Genomic DNA, 10,538 nt, shown 5'->3' on the forward strand with positions numbered 1-10,538 from the left:
GTTCTTGTTCTCTTTCCTCTATTTAAATTAGACTAAAAGAAGTCTTATGATAAAAGCAGGCTGATTCAGAGTCTTCTTTAGGAACTACAAAAGGGAAAAAGAGGAATGTACAGAATTTGCTTATATTAATTTATTTGAACTTTATCCAGACAGATTGAGAGCGAATATTTTTGAAATATCTAAATAAAATGTTTAATGTACACTTCTATATGAGTGTGATGCTAAGAGTGGAATTCTTGGGTGGGTATATGAATTGGGGATTTGTTAACATATATACAGCAATTGAAACCATGGTTATTGCTGTTATTTCCCAAGTTGGGAATGAAGAATCAAAAAATAAAAGTGCTTAGGACCCAAAGCTGAGAATATCCTTCATTTCATTCTTGGGTAGAGGGCAGGGAGCTGGCAAGGGAGCAAAGAAAATAGAGCCTGAAAAAAAAATCCAAGAGACTTTCCTTTCAAGACACATAATTGCCACAAACTAGTTTCCACTTGTGTGAGTGTTTCAATGGTTTACAATGGTTATTTTGCTAGAGTGGAAGTTTCACTATATGAAACTGAATTTTCCAAGGACAACAAATGAGATACAATAAGTGTGTATGAATTATGATTAGCTTATGATGAGTCTATGTTCAGAATGTTGCATTTGGATTGATAGATTTCATTTTGCCATCTGAACGAGCACGTGACTCAAGCCAGTCCTGTATGGCAATGCATGTTTGTTGATCCAGTTACACTCCCTTCCTGATGGTAAAGCAAATAGGCTAGTTGCAGTTCTGAAGGGCTAGGTATAGGCTACCATCTCAAAAGAGCTGCATTAATATATGATATTTGCTTTTCTCTTTCTGACTTACTTAATACATGTGGAAGCTAGAAAAATGGTACAGATGAACCTATTTGTAAAACAGAAATAGAGACACAGATGTGGAGAACAAACATATGGACAGCAAGAGGGGAAAGAAGAGGTGGGACAAATTGGGAAATTGGGATTGATATATATACACTATTATGTGTAAAACAGATGACTAGTGAGAACCTTCTGCATAGCACAGGGAACTCTACTCAGCACTCTGTGGTGACTCAGATGGGAAGAAAATAAAAAATGGAGGGAATATATGTCTACATATAGCTGATTCACTTTGCTGTTTGGCAGAAACTAACACAACATTGGAAAGCAATTATAGCCTATTAAAATTTTTAAAAAACAATAGCTGCATGAGCAACTTTAATACAGAATTTATTTAGGAGCTAATCACTGTGGATGCTGATTGCAGCCATGAAATTAAAAAACGTTTACTCCTTGGAAGGAAAGTTATGACCAACCTAGATAGCATATTAAAAAGCAGAGACATTACGTTGCCAACCAAGGTCCATCTAGTCAAGGCTATGGTTTTTCCCGTGGTCATGTATGGATGTGAGAGTTGGACTGTGAAGAAAGCTGAGTGCCGAAGAATTGATGCTTTTGAACTGTGGTGCTGGAGAAGACTCTTGAGAGTCCCTTGGACTGCAAGGAGATCCAACCAGTACATTCTAAAGGAGATCAATCCTGGGTGTTCATTGGAGGGACTGATGCTAAAGCTGAAACTGCAATACTTTGGCCACCTCATGCGACGAGTTGACTCACTGGAAAAGACTGTGATGCTGGGAGGGGTTGGGGTGGGAGGAGACGGGGACGACAGAGAATGAGATGGCTGGATGGCATCACTGACTCGATGGACATGAGTTTGGGTGAACTCCGGAAGTTGGTAATGGACAGGGAGGCCTGGTGTGCTGTGATTCATGGGGTTGCAAAGAGTCGGTCGGACACAACTGAGTGACTGAACTGAACTGAACTGAACTGAACTGAAAGTTCAACCATGACATTGTCCTGCTTTGGAAAATTGTATTAGAGCCATTCTGATAGTTTGGTACCATTTAATACATCGGGGAAGTAACCTTTTGTATATTGACTTTATTTTGCCAATGGTTTGCCTATGGTAGTCACTGAGAAAAATCTTGATGTGAAAGCTTAATTTTTGCTTTGTTTTTCATGTAGAATGTGCAGCAAAATATTCTAATTATTTTTGCTTCCAACTTGTTTAGATTCCAAGTAAATGAAAGGTATTTGTTTTTTTTTTTTACCAAAATCTGAGAAAATCAGTCATTTCCATCTGTTTAAGTTCATTTAGATCATCTAATGGCAACCCACTCCAGTGTTCTTTGTCTGGAGAATCCCAGGGATGGGGGAGCCTGGTGGGCTTCCATCTATGGGGTCACACAGAGTCGGACACGACTGAAGTGACTTAGCAGTAGCAGCAGATCATCTAAATGTCTTCTTCCTAAGAGATTAGAAATACGACTAACGCATAAAACATCTAGATATTTAAATATAACTCTTGCCAAATTATTCTGTCCTATTTTTAATAGTTGCAATTTTCAATAATAAACTGCAACTTATAATCATTTTCCAATTGTTATTTAAATTGTTGAATACTTATTAATGAATACATTTTGATTAGGACATACACTTGATTTTCTCATAAAATAGAAACTGGAAGAATATAATTTTTTCTGTCCTTCTTACTCAGAAACTACTATCGTGAATCAATAGGTTTTATTTGTATTTGAGCACTTTATGGTCCTTTTCTTTGATGCATGACTTCCTTCCTTCCAAGAAGCTATTTCAATGCTTCTTTGCACCATAAATTTATTTAGATTAATTTTTTTAAAGGGCTACATTTTAAAGACTAATCTTAACTGGAATTTTAACCTTCTGAATTATATCTGTTTTCAGTGAACATTATCTATTCTAATGACATACTCTCAAATAGTAACCTTCATTTATGACTAGAAATGCAGAACCAGAAAAAAAATGCCCCCTTTCCCCATTATATAGTGAGTTATTATCTTATCTGAGACAAAATTTCAAGAATTAAAAAATTAAAGTAAAATATCTCTTCCAACACAATAGTATATTTTGGGAAAATGTGTATCTATTCGAAATTGATTGGAAAAACAGCTTCAGAAGCATTATTCATAGTATATGTCTGTTTCTCCCCCTTGGATTTCTATTTCAAAAGGAATAGTCAGAGTAAAGAAGCAAAGTTTAAGAACCTGATTTTCTGAGTGACAGTTTTAGCTCTGCTACTTATTGGTTGGGTGATGTTGGGTAAAATATTTCATTTTTCACACATCAGATTCATCATCTATAAAAAAAGTGGGTAATATGATAGGACATGATTCATTACATAATTATGATGTTTAAATGAATTAATAACTGTAAGCACTAAGAATGCTTTCTGACACAGAAAGCACTAAAATGATGATTTTTTAAAATAAAATGCTGTGTCAGTTATTTCCAAACATGTGCTTTCAGATGCTTTTGTACATTTTGAAGTTTACTCCACTTTATGTCTAAGAAGAGATAAAGTAAAATAAAGTGAGACTTTTATAAAATGAAATTTATTTATTTGCTATAATTCTCCTTTATTAAAAATGATGTTTATTAATATAATCTTGATGATCATATATTCTTTTTATGAAACGTTAAGTCTAGGAGATAATTAATATTGTTATTGTTGATGTGGATGTGTTTAATATCTAGGAAAAAGTGAACAGTATCACAAACTTTAAATTACTTCTTACAAAATGTTTGCAGTTTTATTATTCCACTAATAAGAAGGCTGTATACCACTGAATTAGAAAACCTGCCCCACTCCATATTTTTCTAATGCTATTCATTTGAAAAGCAGCTATGTTTATAGAAATACCTTGGATATACAGTCAGAAGACATGTGTTAAAATTAATTTCTATTTATCACTTTGTCATGATAAGTAAATAGATTTTCTTGATTTCTGTATCTCAAAAAAGAGCTAAAAGATATTTCTGCTTTGAAAGAGTGGTTCTGGATTTGGCATTCCAACAGAAACACCTGTAAAATTGTATGAAATGTGTGAATCACTATTTGCAGGCATTGAAAAAGAGGCAGTTGGGGACAGTGATCTCTGAAGAAAGATAAATAAGCAATGTGAACCACAAGACTGCCCAAACAATCTCTCCACATTCTTCTAGGGGTACTTTACTGACAGAGCAGGGAGATGGAGACAAGCCCAGGCAAAAGTCTTATTGGAGTAAGGAGATAGAATTTGCATTGAAAGGAATCTGAGATGACAGCTATTGAGAAGGTTACCTATAAGCCAACAAGAATTTATTCCAGCCTCGGCCAATGGATAGGCTGAAAGAGCAAAGGGTGAATCTCAGATTCCTAGCAGAGGATGGTTACTGTGGGACAGAAAAGTGATTAAGGAGGGGTCAGCAGGGCTGGGGGACCCTGGAGTTATGGTTCACTGAGAGTAGAAAGAAATTACTAAGCACATTGGCCTTCAGTTGAAAGTCCAGAAAGACTAGGTAGAGATATAGATATAGATACAGATAGATGGATATCTGTATCTATAACTATAGATCCATATCTCTAGCTCTATCTTTATCTGTAAAGATCACATGCAAGAGTAAGGGCCTAACCATAGGACTGAGTTCAAAAACAAAATAGATATAACTTAAAAAATGATTGACTGGCAGACTTTTGCAGAACTAATACCTATGGCCAATGATTTGTTATGTAAGTGAATATTGTAATGTTTTCAATATTGAAACGTCTTCAGTCAGTAATGTTCAGGTAACAAAAGATATATTAATATGTCTTTGGTCAATAATTTGTTTAACAGCAAATGAATCCAAGTCTGACAAGACCAATGTTATCCACCAGCCATTTATCTGCCAAAACAAAATTCAACACACTTTAAAGGAATTTAATGTCATTCAAATACCCCACAAATATTAATTCAGTGTCCAGCTTATGATACAAAATGATCAAATGTACAAAGGAAAACAAATATATAGCCCATCATCAAAAGAAAATGAAGTACATTGTAGTCAACACTTGGACACTTAGATATTATAATTAGTCCAAGAAAAATGTAAAACATAAAGGTGCTAATAAGAATATTTTCACAGACTTAATTAAACATATGGCAATAACATATGATAATATAGGAGGAGATGAAAATATGGAAAAGGAAAGCATGAAAATATGAGAAATTAAAATGTAATATATAATACTTTTGTACAAGAGGTGTGGTCTTGGGTTCTCCCAAATTAAGAAGCCCATGAAGATATTGGGGAAACCTACACAAATTGCTCAACATATACCCACATTTTCAATTTTAATAAATGCAATCAATTTTATTCCAAATAAATTTTACAAATACTTAATCCTGTACACAGCAAAGTGTACTTTTCTCAGTAAGAACTACAATTTATCAACTTTTATAATCAGCTTTTTCTTATGTAACAAAAATAAAAATTATCATTGCATATTGCAGTGTGGATTTCTATGATGACTTGTGAAGATTAACATCTTTACATTTATTTTAAAATATTGAGTTTCCTAATAACCAAAGCATGGAGAAGGGAATGGCAACCAACTCCGGTATTCTTGCCTGGAGAATCCCATGGACAGAGGAGCCTGATGGGCTGCTGTCCATGGGGTCGCACAGAATCAGACATGACTGAAGCGACTTAGCATGCATGCATGCATTGGAGAAGGAAATGGCAACCCACTCCAGTATTCTTGCCCAGAGAATCCCAGGGACAGAGGAGCCTGGTGGGCTGCTGTACATGGGGTCGCACAGAGTCAGACATGACTGAAATGACTTAGCATGCAAGCAGTAACAAAAGCAACATATTTCTATACATATTTGTAGTTTTCATTTTTATTTTTAGGTTTTTTTTGTCCTGAGATGGGTTAACTCCTTATTTAATTTCATGGAGAGAATATTTTTAAAAATCTACTTGGTTATTGCTCATCTAATTGATACATTTTCTATCTCTGTTTTGTTTTCAGTTCAGTTCAGTTCAGTTCAGTAGCTCAGTCGTGTCCAACTCTTTGTGACCCCATGAACCACAGCACGCCAGGCCTCCCTATCCATCACCAACTCCCGGAGTTCACTCAAACTCATGTCCATCGAGTCGGTGATGCCATCCAACCATCTCATTCTCTGTCGTCCTCGTCTCCTCCCACCCCCAATCCCTCCCAGCATCAGACTCTTTTCCAGTGAGTCAACTCGTCGCATGAGGTGGCCAAAGTATTGCAGTTTCAGCTTTAGCATCAGTCCTTCCAATGAACACCCAGGACTGATCTCCTTTAGAATGGACTGGGTGGATCTCCTTGCAGTCCAAGGGACTCTCAAGAGTCTTCTCCAGCACCACAGTTCAAAAGCATCAATTCTTCGGTAATCAGCTTTCTTCACAGTCCAACTCTCACATCCATACATGACCATGGGAAAAACCATAGCCTTGACTAGACGGACCTTGGTTGGCAAAGTAATGTCTCTGCTTTTTAATATGCTATCTAGGCTGGTCATAACTTTCCTTCCAAGGAGTAAGCGTCTTTTAATTTCCTGGCTGCAATCAGCATCCGCAGTGATTTTGGAGCCCAAAAAAAGAAAGTCTGACACTGTTTCCACTGTTTCCCCATCTATTTCCCATGAAGTGATGGGACCAGATGCCATGTGATCTTAAAACATGAAAGTATGCAGAGTATATTTGAAAAAAAATCAATGGTTAGAATATATTTACGAGATACAGTCTAAGAGCAAGAAGTCTCTGACAGTTTAGAAAGGTCAGAAGATTAATACCCATAGGAATTTGTTGGTGTGTTGTTCAGTTGCTAAGCCATATCTGACTCTTTGGGACTCCAAGGACTGCAGCATGCCAGGCTTCTCTGTCCTCTACTCTCTCTCAGAGTTTTCTCAGATTCACATCCATTGAGTTGGTGATGCTATCTATCCATCTCATTCTCTGCCACCCGCTTCTCCTTTTGCCTTCAATCTTTCCTAGCATCAGGGTCTTTTCCAGTGAGTCATCTCTTCACATCAGGTAGCCAAAGTATTGGAGCTTCAGCAACAGACCTTCCAATGAATACTCAGGACTGATTTACTTTAGGATTGACTGGCTTGATCTCCTTGCTGTCCAAGGGACTCTCAAGAGTTTTCTCCAGCACTACAATTAATATCCATAGAGAATTAAACCAACTATAAATCCACCACTAACTTGTCCAGTTGAGTGTCATGAAACCTTATTGCTTATATTCTTGTTAAACTAAAAACTCAGTGTTGCTGTACCATTAGATGATTAGGACCTCTGTCACTGAAGGAAGTGAAGCCCTTTTATTAACCATATTTGTATTTATTATCTCACTTAATTGTTATGAACTTTTTGCCTACTTTTATATTCTGTATTCATTCAACAGTATTTCTGGAACAACTACTTTTTTCCTGGGCACTAGAAAAGTGCTAACAGCTAGAGATATGCTGCTGTTGCTGCTGCTGCTAACTCGCTTCAGTCATGTCCGACCCCATAGACGGCAGCCCACCAGGCTCTACCGTCCCTGGGATTCTCCAGGCAAGAACACTGGAGTGGGTTGCCATTTCCTTCTCCAATGCATGAAAGTGAAAAGTGAAAGTGAAGTCGCTCAGTCGTGTCCGACTCTTAGCACCCAATGAACTGCAACCTACCAGGCTCCTCCGTCCATGGGATTTTCCAGGCAAGAGTACTGGAGTGGGGTGCCATTGCCTTCTCCAAGCTAGAGATATAGCAGTGAACAAATCTGATGGTCTGTTTGAGGGGACTTACATTCTATAGGGTAAGTCTGATAAAAATATCAATGTGAGAAAATATATAGTTTTTATATCCTGGCACTATAGTTAGAGAAACCTCTTGGAGCTTGGATTATTGCTATTTGCAGCCTTTTTCATGTCATATCAGCATGTCTCAATTTTTCTGCTAAAATCTGATATGTGTCATGGGATTTGTTTTTAAAATGCATAAAATATTTTATTTGATTGTATCATATAATTCATTTTATTTTGTATGGCTATTTCCTTCATAGGAAACCTCAATGGATTATTCAGTTGACTTTACAGGAGAAAAAATATTATAAAAACTTTGAACAATATCAAACAAGTACCTTAAATAAAATTAAAATCTGAAATGCACGTGAGGCCGCCTGGCTGGCCCTGTTGCCATTCAGAGTTGCCACCTCCTGAAAATACACAAAACAGAGTTAGAAATCTTTCCTGGGAGTCTTTCATCATCTCACTTTTTTGTCTTGTTTATAGTGATATATATTTTTAAGGCTATCATACTTCTCAAATTACTTGCAGACATTAGCTCTTTGTCCGTGTCATTTGTGTGTTATCACTGGATCTAGGTTACTGACAACCTGAGAACACTAAGGTCTAGGAAATTCGTTACTTCCTATTTAGGTAAAGCCTTTCAACTTGATTTTCTTTTACTGCTTAAAAGAGGAGTATTCCAACATAAAACTATGAGACAGTCCAGCTGGTCTGATTTTACTGTGGGTGTGTGCCTTTTTTTTCCCCTCAGTCTTTTGCTGGTGCCTTCTTTAATAACTTCAAGGGCAAACAGCTCTCATTAATAGGATGGGACTGACTCTTACTACTTGGCAAGAGCCAGTGGCACAGATTTGTTCCTCTTTTTATACTCAGTGATGTCCAGTTGATAGTTTGTAACTGGCTGTGATGGGAGAATGTACACCATTGACATTGGCAAGTACTGCAGAGCAGGGTTTCCTTCTCCAGAAGGCCAGCTGTTAGCATTAGTATCCTCCTATGAGTCTAACTTCCCTTGATTTGCTAGAAACATTCAGAAGTGCTACACAAGCTTCCCCAGTGGTTTCAACGCAAGAGTGTCTGGGAACATCATTGTCAAGGTGAGAGTTAGAATTGGTTTTAAAACGGGTCCTCCTACTTGATAGGAGAAACATATTTCTTCCAGTTTATTAGATCTTGGTCAATCAAAGTGCTTTAAGCAATCACTTTTTAGTTTCTCCTATCATCAAAGAGCTGACTCATTGTAAAAGACCCTGATGCTGTGAAAGATTGAGGGCAGGAGGAGAAAGGGGTGACAGATGATAAAATGGTTGATGGGATCAATGACTCAATGATCATGAATTTGAGCAAACTCAGGGAGACAGTGAAGGGTAGAGAGGCCTGGTGTGCTGTGTCCATAGGGTTGCAGAGTCAGACACAATTGAACAACAATCATCCAGTTACTGCTAATTTTTTCCAATTGTGTTTATTTATGCCTTCCTTGCTGGGTGCCTTTCATTATCCAGGTATTTCTGGCACATAGAGATCCACAGATATATCTTGGGATAAATAATGTATTTTCCCATTTTACTTGTTTTGGAATCTCCGAAAAATAATGATGGTATGATTTTGTCACTGCTTTCAGCATTTACTGGAATCACTAGACTGCACATTTGAATTTGGAGCTATTAAATTTTCAATAATCATATGTTAATATCTAATTCTGCAGACTTCAAAAACAAAAATTTAATACTTTATGTCATATCTGCCATAGAATATATCTCTGAAAAAATCTTTCCTTTGGGTTTCTGCTCAAAGTTCTTTTCATCTGTTTTATCTGTTAGGCTATAATTTTTGGTAGATGCATTCATTCAAGGGTATATATATATTTTGCCAACATGCTTGCTAGGGAGAGGGATATTTCATAAACCCAGCAACTAGTACTCCATATATATATCTTATACATGCAGCATGGATGTGAAACCATTTAGGACTCATCTCTTTCAAGTTATATAAAACTGTCTAGGACTCATGTATCGATTAGCCTGGTGGCTAGTTATAATTTATCAAAGTCTGGTGCCATCCCCACATCCTACAATTTGATGTTGCTTTAATTAGGAAACTATTTTGGGTCTTTAAATCTTAGAAAAATGTGTTTGTTTATACATAAGTAGCATAAGTGTAAAAAAAAACAAAACAAAACATGAAATCAGAACCAATCACACACTTCCCCCAAATTCTTATGCATAAACCTGCCTTTCTATCATTTGAATTTTCCACATACAGAAATCCTTAAGTAACAAATTGGTGCTTCTCATTCAGTACTATCTTGTTCTCAACTGGAAGATACAGGAGGTTCATTTCTTACTTTTATTCTGCATTCCGTGCTTCTAGTGCTTCTGTCATGTCAACTCTCTGTAGCTGCTTCTGCCCACAGCTCCACAGCTGGCTTTAAGAGCTGTGTCCTCTTCCTGCAAGTGGCCGCACTTATCTCTGGGAAATGGCTGTTCCAAGATGGGGGTTAACAACAGGGCTTTGTCACTGTGATGTCTGTATCTATAATACGCTGTGCAAAGCTGCCTTTCTTCTTTTGACATTATATTGTAAGTATCCCTCTTGTCACTTAAACGCTTCAAAAACTTTGTCCTTTATAACACTTTAAAACATTTTCTAAATACAAAAGCAATGATTGGTCAATGCAAACAATTTGGCAAAAGTAAAACAGAAAAACACGAGGGATGATAACACACTGTATGCTTATCATTTTGGTGTATATACTTCCAGTATTTTCTTTTGTTATTTTTTCATATCTTTTATTTTTCACTTATTATTCTTTAATAAATGTTTTCCAGGTGATTGTGTATTTTTTAGACTATGATTACTTAATG

At 36.7% G+C, this 10,538-nt stretch overlaps 1 long non-coding RNA gene across 1 annotated transcript in view; it reads right to left on the reverse strand.

Moving 5' to 3' along the window:
• Positions 1-10,177, reverse strand: part of LOC148775856 (uncharacterized) — a 41,992-nt gene extending 31,815 nt beyond the window's left edge. The window contains exons 1-2 of the long non-coding RNA XR_016038945.1: positions 10,019-10,177; positions 8,007-8,081 (exon numbers count right to left, since the gene is read on the reverse strand). This is a non-coding gene — a long non-coding RNA (uncharacterized LOC148775856). The remainder of the gene's footprint in view (positions 1-8,006; positions 8,082-10,018) is intronic.
• Positions 10,178-10,538: the final 361 nt, after the last annotated feature.

Source organism: Moschus berezovskii, chromosome 13 (assembly GCF_049115385.1).
Source record: "Moschus berezovskii isolate FMDL1 chromosome 13, NW_MosBer_1.0, whole genome shotgun sequence".
Taxonomy (NCBI): Eukaryota; Metazoa; Chordata; class Mammalia; order Artiodactyla; family Moschidae; genus Moschus; species Moschus berezovskii.